General features: G+C 34.6%; 1 long non-coding RNA gene across 1 annotated transcript; it reads right to left on the bottom strand.

The window, feature by feature from the left end:
* Positions 1-11,780: 11,780 nt before the first annotated feature.
* LOC136854681 (uncharacterized) lies at positions 11,781-16,347 on the bottom strand. Its single transcript, XR_010857765.1, has 3 exons — positions 16,200-16,347; positions 15,074-15,159; positions 11,781-12,072 (listed from the first exon to the last, which is right to left on the bottom strand). It is a non-coding gene; the product is annotated as an uncharacterized lncRNA (long non-coding RNA).
* Between the last annotated feature and the right edge of the window lie 716 nt (positions 16,348-17,063).

Genomic DNA, 17,063 nt, shown 5'->3' with positions numbered 1-17,063 from the left:
TCTCTTCCTCTCTCTTAACATTTTAGCATCATACAATGTCTTCATCTGTTTATCGTCCTCTGTTCTTCCTACAGGACCATATCATCTAAAACCCATCTGATTCCCCTATGCTGACACTATATCTTCGTCTATGGATTTCCACATTTTTCATTCTTCCACTTCTCTTGCTAATTTTCCATGTTTTTACCGTTTAGCCTATGTTTCCCTACTGTTTGATATGCACATTTAATAATTCACTTTTTTATGGAAGCGTTCCTCATTTTTCTGTAATGTTATTTTGCTAAATGCATTCTTTTCTCGGGGAATTTAGAAAATGTTATATTCTTTCTATTATAGTGGTTTTCTTTGTGAATCAGCTAAAGTATATAAGAAAATATATAAAACATCGATACATAATTTATATATATAAGATAAATCAAGAAATATATAAACATATATACTGTATATATATATATATATATATATATATATATTTATATATATATATATATATATATATATATATATATATATATATATATATATATATATATATATATATATATATGACAAGCTCATAGGTCACAAGTATTTTATAAATTGCAATACACAGTAGATTTTTTATTAATAAGTGTGGCTAAAGGCACTGGGAAGAACCTTAAGAGGATGTTTAGCTGTTGTTTGGCGCATTTCCTAATTAGTAAAACTGTATACATGTTAAATGGGTCAGGTATTCTCGAGACACGAGAACATCCCTGCCTCACAACAAGACTTTGTGAGTCCGTTCACCGGAAATGTACAGGTTCCAGTTAATTAGTTAGTATGTGTGTTTCTTTTGGGGAGAGTCCCAGGGTGTGAAGGGATTAGCTATCAAACAACTTGTCACTTGAAGATCAATACCAAATATTAAGAGAGGTCTTCTGTGAAGACTCTGTGGTTCAAGACCTGTCGATTAAGAATTATGAACATGCTGTTTGGAGATGTTTCACTGAGGAAGAGGTGAAAATAGTACATTGGGAATATACTGGACTTTGACTTATTTTGACCTATTGAGGGGAAAGGGTTTAGGAGGAATAATTAGTTGAATATGATGGACTTTAACATGTTTGATCAATTGGTGGACATTAATATTCCATTTTATTTCATCTCTTGTTTCTTGCAATCCAGTTATGTTAGATTTTTGTCAAATAAATTATTTTGGGTGGCACTTGTTTCACTGTAGACCTGAGAGAGAGAGAGAGAGAGAGAGAGAGAGAGAGAGAGAGAGAGAGAGAGAGAGAGAGAGAGAGATGCATGTGTGTATGTACAAGGCTACGTTACTGGTAGCCTTTTTGATGCGGTCACTATCAAGCTACCAATAGATGGGACTTCTCGACTTTGTAGAAAGAGGTAAGCAATGAAATTTCCTCTCGACTGTGTAACAGATATTTTTGGTTGGCAGCGGGAACTATACTTGGGTGTTATAGTGTATAGGTATGGTCCAAAGAGATTTATCCTACAAGGAAATTGACATTTGTAGGAATTATGTGGTCCATTTTGTTGACTGGGTTGATGAAGATAATTCAGTTGCTATTGTTGGGGACATGTGCGAATTTTCAGAAGCAGACTTACAAGCTAGGAGGCAGGTTTTTAGGGATAATTTAGTCAATGTTTATTTTAAAGGATATATTGAGAGTGTGGAAGATGTTCTGGCTGAGTTTGCGGACACAGACGCACTTAAAAGGGACAAGTTACGGTTAACAAATGTGTTAGAACACAAGGGTCATTGAAAGGATAAGACTGAGCCTATTTTTGTCCCTTCTACATATAGGATTCCTTTTAAGATTAGAGAACAGGCAGAGCAAGAGGTTAATAAGTGGGATGAGGAAGGCATTGTTAGGCCGAGTTCCTCATCTCTTAATTTTCCGTTGTTAGCAGTGCCTAAGAGGGTTGGTTCAGTCCGGGTTTGTGTGGACTTTAGGAAGTTGAACGAGAAAACCATTCCTGATCGTTACCCTGTGGCGTGTTTGCCAGATTTGTTTGGTGAGATTGGGGGCAAGAATATTTATTCTTCAATTGATCTGATGTAAGGGTACTTGCAAATACCGCTTAGCGGGGAGAGTCCCAAGTATACAGAATTTTCTTTGCCGAAGGGACATTATGAGTTCATGTGGATGCTGCTTGGTTTGTCTGGTAGTCCTATGACATTTACTAGTCTAGTGAATACAGTTTTGCATGGCTTGTTAGGGAAATCCATTTTTGTATATATGGATGACATCTAGTCGCCAGTGATTTTGTAGAGGAACATTTAGAGGTTCTTAAGGAAGTTTTTAGTAGGCATAGGTTAGCAGGTTTGAAGAAAAAATTAACTAAGTGTAATTTTCTGAAGAAGCAGATAGTGTAGGCTATTTGGGCCATGTCATTTCTAAAGAGGGTGTTAGAGTGAATGAGGATAAAATTTGGGCAATTGTAGATTTTCACACTCCCAATAATAAGAAACAGATTCGGTCGTTCTTGGGCATGGCTGGATTTTTTCGTAGGTTTATGAAGGGTTTTTCTACTTTAGCGTCTCCTTTGACAGATGTTCTGAGGAACGATGTGCAGTTTGTATGGGGCGATGGACAGCAGTCAGCTTTTCATAATGTTAAGGATGCTTTAGTTAATCCCCCAGTGTTGAAGTTTCCTGATTTTGAACGTCATTTCATTTTATTGACAGATGCCGGTCACAATTGCATAGAGGCCTGCCTCATGCAGAAGTTCGAAAGAAGACTCCATCTGATTGCATTTTGCAGTAAGAAGTTTAAGACGCAGGGTAGTAATGAAAGGCTATGGTCGCTAGTGGACAAGGAGGACCTTGCCGTAGTGTCTAGTTTGGTTCATTTTTAAGATGTTATTGATGGGCAATCAAGTGGAGGTTCTTACAGATCATAAGCCATTGTTGGATCTTTTCAATAAGCCAGATCTTTCCCTTAAAAGAGCTAGGGATTTTGATGCCAAGCTTAGGTATATATAGGGTAGTCATAATGTTGTAGCGGATGCACTTGGCAGAAGTTTTTCTAACTCGGATGGTTCTCATGTATGTTATGTATCTGGAGATTGCATAGACTGCAATATTAGATTAGTAGAATCCAGACAGGATGAGGATGAGATTTTGGCAGACGCAAAAGCGCTTCTTAGGGGAGAATTAGTTAGGAAGGGTTGTAAGTTGCCTTTTACGGGCCTTGAATTAGAGGGTAATTTGTTGGTTAGGAAGATTATATACAGACTGAGAAATAGTGAGGATAAGGGTGGTACGACGCAAATAGGTGTCTCTAGGAGTTTAGTACCTACGGTTCTGGATATTGTTCATTGTAGGTCTGGCAGTCCACATTTGGGTACTGGGAAGACGTATCAGAATATACGGGGACAATTTTTTTGGAAGAATATGCTCACATCAGCGGAAGACTTTGTGGGAGGTTGTTCAGTTTGTAATGAGTGTAAGCAATCGAGGGTCGTTTCTTGTAAATTGGGTTAATTTCCTATTCCCAGTAGACCATTTTCTAGGGTCCATATGGACTTATTGCCCAATTTCTGTGAATCTAGTTACGGCCATAGGCACCTGTTGGTGGTTGTAGACGAATTAAGAAGGTTTATAGAGGTTTTTACTTTGAAGCATAAAACAACGGAGGAGGTGGCAGTCGCATTCTTTAATGGGTGTATTTGTCGTTATGGGATTCCTGAGGTGCTAATTATAGATAATGGGAGAGAATTTGTGAACAAAGTCACTATTATTCCCTATAAAACAGAAGCTAAGGGTTTTATGTGAACGGAACGGGTAAATAGGAAGGTAACTGAGGTTCTCAGAATGATTGCAGGGTGCAATGATATAAATTGGGATCGATATATTCCACAGGTTCAGCATAGCATCAATTCTATGGCTAGTGATACCAATGGAATGTCTCCCAATGAAGCGCTATTAGGCTACCCAGTGCAGGATGCTTTCGATTTATTACCTATTCCGTCGGGTGATAATACAGTTATATCGCTGATCTCTACTGCTAAGGAGAGATATGCGCGTCTCGCTAAGAATCTTGAATTGAAAACTCAGGATATAGTTGACCAGTGCAATTCAAAGACAGATAGAGTTAAAGTTGCTGTGGGAGAAAAGGTTTTTGTGAAAGTAAATGTTAGGAATCAGTTGAATTATAAACTAGGTCCTAAATTTGAGGGTCCTTTTCGGGTGATAGAAATAAAGAGGGGGAATAGATTTGTCATTCGATATGAAAATATGGGAGTGTCTCGGCTGACACACATATCTAAAATTAAAAAGACAGGTTAATGGGAATCTTGTGGGTTAATTCCTGTGATATCCTGTTGTTCTGATCATTTTTTTCGCTCTCTCTCTTTTGCTTTTTTTTTTTTTAATGGATTTTAAAAGTGATTTCTAGTTTTTTTTTTAACTGGGGAGGACATCTGTCCGTAGAGTTATACAAATCTTTAATAGTCCGAGTTCAGGTTGTTTTGCTGTTGTTGTTTTATTTTCTCTTCTGCGTAAGTCCAGCGGTTCGGAGTAGTTATTTTTTTGTGTGTCTGTTGCAATAATGTCTGAGAGGGGAAAACTTAGTTAAATTACGTGCAAAATACCGTTGACTTTTTATAGATATATGGGTTTTGCTTCTTTTTTTCGGGTCCTGGTAACTTTTAGGTTTCTTTCGTTTGCTTTTTTTGTTTTTTAGATGCTGAAGTTTCGTCTGCTCATGGCTTCAGGGGTCGTGGCATGGGCTAATTCCGTAGTGAGGTTAGGCCCAGGTGTTATTATAGAAGAAGACTATGAAGTGTGGTTGTTGTCTGACAAGGTAACTTTGAATATAGAGTTTGAGGATATAGGTTCAGCAAGGGATGAGCTTGAAGCATCGCAAAATAAAGTTCAGTTGCTTGGGAATTTATTGGGTGAGATGAATACCGGACGGAATCTGTCTGATCCGTTGCGGGTCCTGCGGGGTTGATTAACTGAACTTAATACTACAGCTGTCAAGAGTCGGTTGTGCCATTGTTAACTGGAGCCGTTCTGGTCATAGGAACGCTTGCTAGTATGTCAATTGCTAATTTGGTGAAAACTGAACAGGTATTGGCAGAATTAGCTAGCCAAGGTAAAACTTTCATGACTTTACAAGATAGTAATGAGAAATTACAAGAGGGTTTTGAAACATTAAGGACGTCTTTAAATGAGTAATTGATCACAGTTGGTGGGATGGGGGGGGGGGAGACTTAGATGTTACGATAGTTTTGTTTTCTTGTCAAACTACCTTGTTGAATATTGAGAAAGAAGTGGAATCCGCATTATCGGAAATTCAAATACTGATTAAGGCAGTGGTTACCGCTTCTAAGGGGCGAATTTTTGGAGATATTTTATATTTCGGGTCTTTAGAATCAAATTTAATGAATGCAGCATATCTGTATGGTTCCCAGGTAATTTTTACTGGGGAGAATTTCTATTGCTATTATGGGATTTTAAAAGTGAAAGTGTCTGATAGGGGTTCCTTGTGGAAATTCCAGTTAGTAACCTGACATCGTTTCATAGTTACAGTATATTATACCACCTTTCCCTGATGGTTTTAATGGTTCGGTAATAAAGTAGTATGGGATAGTGAGGAGGCAGTTTATCTTTTGGAGGACCAGTTTCAATCCTCGGCTGTTAACTATAAGTCAGGGTGAGTTTTAGTTCACGATCGATGTATTTGTGACAGTAGTACCTTTGCGCTCATAAACGTTGACTGGTTAGGATGTTAGAAAACCATGTTAAATACATAACCAGACTCCTTCCAACTCCATACAACCATCCTGCATACCCCACTGACCGACTTTGATAGTAATGTGATATATATATATATATATATATATATATATATATATATATATATATATATATATATATATATATATATATATATATATATATATATATATATATATATATATATATATATATAATGTTGTTCAACGTAAAACAAAAATGCAGAAAAATACAAAAATTACTTAGAAAACCATCAAATATGAATTTGAAATATTCCTCAAGATCTGTCAAAATTATCGAACTCCAGGGGACTTATATTGTGGTCCAAAACGTCATACAAATGTGCATTTGCAAAAACGGCTGAAAATTTTTCGCGAATCCATACACCCATCCTGCATACCCCACTGACCGACTTTGATAGTAAATGTGATATATATATATATATATATATATATATATATATATATATATATATATATATATATATATATATATATATATAAAATATTATATATATATATATATATATATAATATTTTATATATATATATATATATATATATATATATATATATATATATATATATATATATATATATATATATATATATATATATATATATATATATATATATATATATACATATATTTCTAAGATGGCTTTGTCAAAATATATTTTATATATATCTGAAATAATGGCATACCTTGACATTTGATCTTCAGAAGGAGACCTTTCATTTACAGACATCGACTGCCGTCAAAATTAACGATATACAAAGATCGAAAACGAGGTTATTATGGACAAGGTAAACAACGCCTCGTCCGATTCCTATTGCTTGACGAAAATGACTGTCATCCATTGACGAGATACATACCAAACTCCTCTGCATTTTTATTTAATTTATTTTTCCACCGAAGAAACTCGTATCTTAATTCATTGCCGACTAGAGGAATAAATTTAATTTTATTTTCTCGTAAAGTATAAAAGACATAACAAACAAAAGTATACAACGTAAAACGTCATACAAATGTCTTTTCATTACTGGCGTTAGTTACTACTATTCAGAGGATCCTATTACTGACTCATTAAAACGAAAAGCTGAAAATTTTTTTCTAATCCACACTCCTTTAAATTTGCCCACGTGTTTTACGTAATATTTCCTCATGCAATCCATTTTCTCCTTTGTTTTTCCCAGCCTCTATGTCTAAATAAACCACGGAAAACGTAAAAAAAAAATATATATACGCACTCACAAAACACATACAAAAAATATAAATATACATATATACCATACATTATATATATATATATATATATATATATATATATATATATATATATATATATATATATATATATATATATATATATATATATATATATATATATTATAAATAAATAGTTCGGGTTATGAGCTATAATTATAGTGTAGAGGACTCAAGACCGTGAGGAAAATAACAGCAGTTGTCCAAGGAATAGTGACCCAGACTAGGAATGGGGAAATCCTTGTGGTCAAAATCAATTTTTATCACCCCATCTGGAGCTTAGGTTTACGAGTGAAAAGGTGTTTTCACACTTGCTCACTCTCTACATCATCTCACAGCCAGCGCTTCATATTTTTTTGCAGCTCACAATCCTTTCTATAATCCTAGGCAGCTCACGCACACAAACACGCACATGTAGAAATATATACAGTATATATAAGTAAAATATATATATATATATATATATATATATATATATATATATATATATATATATATATATATATATATATATATATATATATATATATATATATAATATATATATATATATATATATATATATATAATATACACACACACATATATATACACACAAGTTTATACATATATAATGATATATATGTTTTTATTCGTGTGCAAAAAACCGTGCAGGAAAAAAGTTTAGGCATAGGACAGCTTCTAACACTGATTTATATTATTTGCTGCTCATAATAATTTCTATTATCCTACGAAGTTCACGCACACAAACACACACACATGCATAAATTTTATTTATATGTATATATATATATATACATATATATATATATATTATATACTGTATATATAAAAGTGTGTGGTGTGTGTGCAAACCGCACAATATACAACAGAATTTTAGGTACAGAACAACTCCTAACAGTGATTGATATTATTTGTGGCTCATACTCATTTCTGTGAGATATAAAAGGTAAATCAAAAGAGCCACTAACAGTTGGATCAATTTGATTCCAGATATACAGGTAGTGTATAGTATTATACCTGGTTCATTCGTTTTACTTGCAAGTAGAGAGGGAAGAAAGTGCCGCCTGGGAGGTGTTGCAGTGAGTGGGCAAGTGTGAAAGCGCCTTTTCACTTGCAAACTAAAGGTCCAGCGGATTGGCACACCCAAATTCCAGGTGGGACCATGAAGGTTGTGTACCACAAAAAGTTCCCCATTCCTAATCTGGGTCACTATTCCCTGGAGACCTGCTTTCATTTTCCTCGTGGTCTTCAGTCCTCTGCACTCTACGTTAAGTATACCTTAGTTTAACCAGACCACTGAGCGGATTAACAGCTCTCCTAGGGCTGGCCCGAAGGATTAGATTTATTTTTACGTGGCTATGAACCAGTTGGTTACCTAGCAACGGGACCTACAGCTTATTGTGGAATCCGAACCACATTATAGCGGGAAATGAATTTCTATCACCAGAAACAAATTCCTCTTGTTCTTCACTGGCCGGTCGGGGATTCGAACTACATGCCTATAGATAATTATAGTTCGATAATTATAGTTAATATCGATATGTTCAACACACTATTAACCATTGTATGTATATGAATGTGTGTGTGTGTGTGTGTGTGTGTGGTTGTGTGCGTTCTCGTGGGTGGGCGACAGACATGGATTGCAGGCCGCAGTAGATTAAAAAAAATGTCCAGCTTTTCATTGTGACGAGTCAATAACAAAGTACAGCAGCATTTATTTCCAGACCATTGTGCGACGTTTCACGATGTATACGCAAGGTCAAGGTCACTCCCATAATAATTACCAACCAAACACATTAGAAGAAATCAATAAATTTATTAGACCCATAAGAACAAGAAACAATGTAAAACTAATGTAATAATGCATTTACCCAATGTATTTATATTATGTAAATATAAAGTACATAATTAGCTACCCACTAAGTAACCAAGCATTGTAAATATAAATAACCCCAAATTCCTCCCCAGTCACATTCCCGTCATACGCACACACAAATATATACTGTATATATAATACATTTCCTTATCTTTGTAATATGGTTACATACTAAAAGGTCCTTCTAAATTCGCTTCTACGAACTTTTATATGTCCTCCTGTATTCACTTACGCGAAATTTTGAATAGTTTACCCTTCACTTGGTTATACGGTGGCCGATAATAAAGTCACAGGAAAAAAAGTCAGAAAAAAGTAATTTTGGATAGGATAAAAAGTCACAGGAAAAAAAGTCTCATTAATTTGTGGTGACCGGTAATAAAGTCAGAGAAAAATTCACAATTTTGGCTGGAAAATGACAGATAATCAACAAAATCAAGTCAGTCATAATTTAGGTCATAACCAATTAAAGTAATAAAAGAAATTTTAAATATTATTAACTGGCAATACATGACTTTTACATTTTGGCATCATTGTGTATTATGTTATGCCATTACATGTGAGAATATTTAACCGGATTAGCCCATTTGTGACTGACTTACTGACTTGTTCTCGAATTTTAAACATTTTGTTTATTTGCCCCATGGGAAGGTCTTACGCTGACTCAGTTATATATACGTGTATTTTGAACTTCAAAACATTTAAAAATGAAAATATCAAAAGCTAAGGAGAGTGTGGTATATCTTTGGCAATGACAAACACTTGACAAGTGACTCCCATATAATCATGTTTCAATACAAAGTTAAACCTATTCCAGTAGAAATACTTGACTCTTTCTGCCTCTCGTGTAAACAACTGTATTTTTTTCAATACTGACTGAAACACATTTACATATAGCTAACTGCGTGAAATTCCTAGAAGCATGGAAGTACACACGAATCTATGTTCAGCCTAATGACAGGGTTATTCGGATCTATCTCACGTCACTTTTTTACATATTCAGCAACGGCCAGCAGTAAGGGTTTTATTTACAGCGAGCAAGTTCATATATATACATAAAATAACTTTACAAAAAGTAGTGATCTTATAAGCCTATAATAGCTGGCCATACTTGTCCACCAGGATACGCTAATCCCCTCTGCTGTCTAGGTCAAGTAAGGAACTATAAGTAACTGTAGCTTACTTTTGCTGCCTACAGTACATACATCCCTGAACTGTAGCTTACTTTTGCTGCCTACAGTACATACATCCCTGAAATAATGAAAATGAAGACAATCCCATTACTATACTGATACTTTTAGTATGTGTGGCTTTATTCCAGACGTACTTAAAAGGTTTCACCCACAAAATTAAAGGTTTCCTATTTTATCATTGGTTTCGTTGCATCGCAAGGAATCAGCTTTCATTTGCAGTAATTATATCATTGCAATATTTTTTGCTTCATGGATATTTATCTAGGATGTAATCCTATGATTTTACTATTCTTTGTATTCGTTTTACACATCAGAACATTTACAGAAAAAATATACAAAAAGTTTACCTAATGTATGTTCTACTGATATTTACCACAACTGAATTCTGCCCTAAAATTGTGACTATTCCTGTGATTTTTTTACCGTCCACCGTAAATTAATGTGGCCTTTTTTCGGGCGCATTTCATTTGGGCGAATTTGGGCAATAGTCAATATATCATTTTTGCGACTATTAATTTTATCGTTTGCGCGGCAAAATATAAAAATCCTGCAAATTGGCACCAATCAGTCGGGCGAATCAGTGTAATGAAAAAAGAGGCAGAAGTATTTTAGGACATTCTCACGTAGTGATAGTTCTGTAATCGGTTGGCGGATAACTCAGTAGTTGGCTGGTCAATAATTGACAGTTGTCAGCATTACTCTGCCACGGAAGGAAATATCTCAAACAAACCGACGAAAAAGGTCCTCTATGTTGTCTGGTTTTGTATACACAGTGTTGAAGGTTACGAAGTTTCATAGCGGTGCACAAACAAAAACCATTTGTGAAGCCAGAATTAGGTGACTAACCTTACCTATCCAAAGTTTGCGAATCGTAGCAAAGAAAAGTTTGTCCTGGGGCACTCAATTCAAAAGCGAACCCAATTTACTCGCAATTCTAAAACTACGCGTTTGTTTATCAAGAGACTGGCAAAACTAAGGACCTGAAGCATAACCCCCATCCTCACGAAATCCTTTGAGCAATTATAACATTCAAAAACTCTCAAGAGCCAGACACTGCCACCAACTAAGCAATGCATTACACAAAAATCCTGTATTTCTATCGCCTCACTTACCCGAGACTACAAGTCCAACGCTAAAACCTGTTTTAGTAACCATCGACAGTCACAGTAACTTTCAACAATTTCTAGGCATAAGCAATAACCGATCACGGGACAAATTACAATACCACTATTGAAAATTTGCTGCATGCATGCTTAACTTTTAGCAAACTAATTATATCGTTTACATAGCAATTTGGACTCAATTCAACCCCGTAAGATCCTTAAAATATTTTCTAGGCGGTATCTCATGTCAAAGTGAATTTTCGCTTCAGTCACCTTTGCAAGTATTCAGCCGAATGCGATCTCTAGATCATGAGGAATGATCAAACAAATATTCCTGTCATCAGAGGGGTCAAAATACAATACCACTTCGTTGAATATAAGTTTAAATCTGCATAGACTACTGCAAGTAAACACCAAAACAAACTAGAATCTCTTCAGAATTAAAAACCATTATTTCAGTTACTTATCTTATATCAGTTTCCCATCTTACTTTTGTCAACCAACCAATCAGTTGGTATCATTCCTTTGATTTCATAGGACATTCATTGGCTTTCAAGTAGCATTACAAAGTCTACCCCACCATGACATTTTAGGCTTAAAGAAATGGAATAAAGGTTTATGTTGGTCTTTATACACTAAATACTATTACATAACCAAGTACTATTACATAACCAAAGTCAGTTTATTAAAAAATTGAATAGTTCTAGTTGTCTGGGTAACCGAATTCAGTGCGCTTCGAACAGTCACAGGACACGCATGGCGTCTAGGCTACAAGAAGAGTTCTTGTTGTCTGGGTAACCAAATTCAGAGCGCTTCGAATCCTCACAGGATATTCAGTCTTAACGAAAAGCGTTGCTTTCCATTATTGTCGATGTCACGGTCTGCTGCAGCTACACCAAGAGCCTGTGCACAAGAAAAGTAGTTTGTTTGGTTTTAGAATATACTAAAGCTTCCATGACATAACATACCCTCTTTAAAAGTTAAAATAAACTGTTCAGTCCCAGCAGCTTATATAGTATGAGTTAATTTCCCCATTAACAAACCCATGTATTAGTATTGGTACTTCAAACTGCCATCAACTTTCACATTAGCAATCCCATTATTACTAACACGACAACAAGATAGAGTGCCATCCTTTAAGATATTTAATAGGGCACCAATCTTACACTGAAACAACAACCGCAACTAAATTTAATGCTATGTAACTATGAAAGGTGCCATGCAATGCAAACATTATCTGGCAACTTTGGTCCTTTAGTATCCATTTTAATGGGAACTGCACAACCCCAAGGGGCAAAGAATTAAGTTGGGAATTCATAAGAAAAGAAAGGGTTCCCGAAGCAACCTTCGGCGCTGGAGGACAGGTGGATGAAGGTAGGGGTCAGTGAAAATATGCAATGCAATCTGAACTATTTCCTAGCATGAAAGCTTTACTTAAAGAGGGGGGAGGTTGCGGGTGTTGAGCGCGTTGATGGAACGACGTTAACAAGACTGCCCAATTTTGAATTACAAATTCCACTAACCAGCCTATTAGAAAGGCTGACAAGTCCACGGCATCAGTGTCAAAAAAATTCTTAAGAATCTCAAGACCTAGGCCTCTTAGAAAATCGTTAAGATCCGCTTATTACCTGTCTAGTTCCTATTTACTAGCGGGAATGAAATTCTAAAAGTTATAAAATTATGTCAGTTGCCCTACCCTATTCTCAGCTGCACTAATACGTTCAAACTTACACCTCATGACCAAACAAAGGGCTCAAGTACTGTAATACCCTCTATTAATAACTTGCACTGTCAAATGTCTGCCTAGGTCTGACTATGGCGTTTTTACCCCCATCTACTCCCAGCATCCTTAAGAGACTTTAGCGTTTATTACATTTATCCTAAGAACCGCATCTAAAAATTAGTATGTTCTTTAATCTATCCTATATTTCAAGTTCCCTATCTAACTTCCCATTAAGTCCTAGCTAAACGAAAACTATCAATTTTGCAGCTCTAACCTAAGTTAGAAGTTGGTTGGTTTGAAATACCTGTTGGGCATGGTGACAAAGTCACCATGCTTGTTGTTGAACTCCCTATTGTGCATGGTGACAGTCACCATGCACAACTAGCAAGTCCACCTTTGCCTGGCAGGTGGCACCGCCACCCCGGCAAAGGTGGACTTGGGAAGCGGGTAAAAAACTTAAAGTGCAAAACTTAAAGTGCAAAACTTAAAGTGCAAAACTTAAAGTGCAAAACTTAAAGTGCAAAACTTAAAGTGCAAAACTTAAAGTGCAAAACTTAAAGTGCTTTAAAAATTGTTACTGTTCAAAATCAAAATTCCAAAATACAGACTTTGCTAAACTTTACACATCTAAAAAAACAGAGCTAGCTTAAGTTAAAAGATCATTACCCGCAAAACTTTAGCCGCAAAACTTTCTTTTGAAGCTGAAATAATTACTCAAGAGCTTTAAAAATTGTTACTGTTCAAAATAAATTCCAAAATACAGACTTAGCTAAACTTTTCAATTCTAAAAATTAGATCTAAATAAAAAACTAGTTTTTAAGTTTTAAGATCTTTAAACGCAAACCTATGTGCAAAACTATCTTTTGAAGCTGAAATAATTACTCAAGAACTTTAAAAATTGTTACTATTCAAAAACAACAAAACTCTCAAATTGAAAAAGTTCAAATAAATTCAAACAAAGTTCAAATTTATAATTACTCAAGAGCTTTAAAAATAGTTACTGTTCAAAAACTAACAAAATTCCAAAATAGAAACTATCTCTTGAAGCTGAAAAAATTACTCAAGAGCTTTAAAAATTGTTACTGTTCAAAATAAATTCCAAAACAGACTTAGCTAAACTTTACAATTTTAAAAATTAGATCTAAATAAAAAACTAGTTTAAGTTTTAAGATCTTTATACGCAAAACTATGTGCAAAACTATCTTTTGAAGCTGAAATAATTACTCAAGAACTTTAAAAATTGTTACTATTCAAAAACAACACGTTCAAATAAATTCAAACACGTTCAAATAAATTCAAACACGTTCAAATAAATTCAAACACGTTCAAATAAATTCAAACACGTTCAAATAAATTCAAACACGTTCAAATAAATTCAAACACGTTCAAATAAATTCAAACACGTTCAAATAAATTCAAACACGTTCAAATAAATTCAAACACGTTCAAATAAATTCAAACACGTTCAAATAAATTCAAACACGTTCAAATAAATTCAAACACGTTCAAATAAATTCAAACACGTTCAAATAAATTCAAACACGTTCAAATAAATTCAAACACGTTCAAATAAATTCAAACAAGTTCAAATAAATTCAAACAAGTTCAAATCTACTATCCTAAAAATAATTAGCTTTACAACCTGTCAAAAATTACCCACTATCCTAAATAATTAACTTTACAACCTATCAAAAATTACCTTTAACTTCCCCCACAAACTAACTTTGGAAGCTAAAATATAAACTAACTTTCCCCCACAAACTAACTTTGGAAGCTAAAATATAAACTAACTTTCCCCCACAAACTAACTTTGGATGCTAAAATATAACTATCACAAAATTAAAATTAAATTTTGAAAGCAAAAAGTTCTGAAGCTGAAAAAATCCAAAAACTTCTTGAAATATTCAAAGCTGTAAAATTTCAATTTTAACCTTTGCAATCCTGAAGAATGCAAAATAAACTATCAAGATTCTCAAAACTGTTTTAAACCAAATCTGGAAAATTCCAAATTTAACCTATGCAATCCTGAGGATTTTAGATTCTCAAAATCTGTTTTTAAACCAAATGCATTAAAACAAAGCCTAAACTTAAAATGAAAACTGTTTTGATTTGAAAAAACTAGGCTAAAAAATATTAGGGGGGGGGAATTGCTAGTCGCTTAAAAATTAATACTTAACTCACCCATTAATCCTGTACAGTCAAAGTATCGGTACATCTAAGAGAACTCCCTAACCTTGTGGCACGCTTATTGAACGACACACCCCCACCTGAAAAAAAAAAAATATATGGCATGCTTATTTAACACCCTGACCTGAAGTAAAATTAAACATTATTCAAGCAAAAATGTTCTAGGAAGTGGAAAGAACCAAAGGCTGACTATTTGTTACAATCTGCTGGGCCATCTGATTATTTAAATCAAGACACGGAGCATCAAGCAAGGCTTTATAAATACTGGTAAGCGTTATTACTAGTTTATTGCCACTTAAGCCTGTAATTAAAATTTAAACTTTATATACCCCCTATTAGGATGGCTATGGTAGTCGAGTTAAGCCTCTCTAATCCTCAAGAAACTTAAACCCTATAGCATCGTTAAGACTTGCTCTATTGCAGCATAAATTTAAAATGAAAACATCCGTAGCACTGCACAAGATTGCTAGTATAAAACCCAAAATAAATAGAATTACCACTCAAAGCAATCTAGTTAAGCTTAGTAATATATAGGCTTCGAAACTAAGTCTTAAATACCATGTTGAAGGGCAATCTACAACACCACTTAAAACATTTTGAACAGTTATTGTAGGAATTAACAACTAAAAATCGAAAATTCCAATATCTGAAGATAAAAACCCGCAAACAGAAAACTTTCATACGACAACCGTTATGTCACAGCTCAAGTACCACAGTCTAAATATTTAACGCAAAACGGAAAACTAGCTACAGTATCCACTCACCAACCCAACAAACCTTAAAACACGCCTTCACGTCCAAAATCTTGCAGTCTAATCATAATACGACATATCTGAAACTGTTCAAGCTTCTTTGGACACCAAATGAATATTGTAAACAAGCATGAAAGTGAAGCATATAGGCTATTTGAACCTAGAACAAACTATTAAAACAGTCAGGCTAGAGAGCATTTGTACACTGCGAACCAAGACTATACAACAAAATACTCCCTGAAGTGAAGATCATACAAGAAGAAAGCAAATTTAAAAAAGAACTAAACTCTCTGCAGGATATACGATACTGACGAGAAAACACTAAAACAACAATAAAATATAAAAAGCACATTACTTTGAAAACGTACAAGGGCCCGTTGGAGAAGGAATCATCCCTGTGGAGGAAAGCACATAAAACCAGCGCGAAACAGTGAAACCAACGCTCGTGGAGTACAGCAAGGACGAGATCCCAACCGTAAATGAACGAGAGAGTCGAGTTAGTATCGACGAAACCTGTCTTACCAAGCCGGAGACTCTACTACACTGAAACAAGCTTTCTTGAGGATAACAGCCAACGACCGCTGCAACTGCCTGTTTGTGGGACGTCGCTTTATCCCCCTTTCGCCACCGAAGAAGTTTAAGGCGATGATCAGAAAATCGACAGATTATTATTATCATTATTATTTTTATTATTACTGAGAGTTGACGGCCACTCTTCCTTTTTAGAGAACTACCCCAATTATGTATCAGTAGTTAGCCCATCTGAAAAAAATTATTATGTTGTGGAGATTTGCCATTTACCTGAATTATGTATCGGTGTTTGGTCTTTATCTGGAATTATTATTATTATTATTATTATTATTATTATTATTATTATTATTATTATTATTATATTATTATTATAGTTATTTTCAGCAGTGCTTGGGCATAAAAGTTCATGAATATTACTTTTTACTAGCGTACTTAATTTAGTATACTGTATTGTGTTCATCTTATCGTTCATCGTATATGGCCCGGAGCTGAACCAAAGGATATTATTATCATTACCATTAGTTAATGTAACATGGCGTCACAATGACATGGTCGTAGACAAAAATAGTATAGAATACTTTTGTTGAGGTGATTCAACGGTGAGCTTGTTAACTCGCACCAACGAATGCAACGTAATTTTTATAATTAAATTTATTATTACTGATTAAAGGTGCGTAGGTTCGTAATCTACTATGGTAAAA

The sequence above is a fragment of the Macrobrachium rosenbergii genome, chromosome 29, assembly GCF_040412425.1.
Source record: "Macrobrachium rosenbergii isolate ZJJX-2024 chromosome 29, ASM4041242v1, whole genome shotgun sequence".
Lineage (NCBI taxonomy): Eukaryota > Metazoa > Arthropoda > Malacostraca > Decapoda > Palaemonidae > Macrobrachium > Macrobrachium rosenbergii.
Note: the sequence above shows the minus strand (reverse complement) of the source record. Positions and strands in the feature narration are given on the sequence as shown.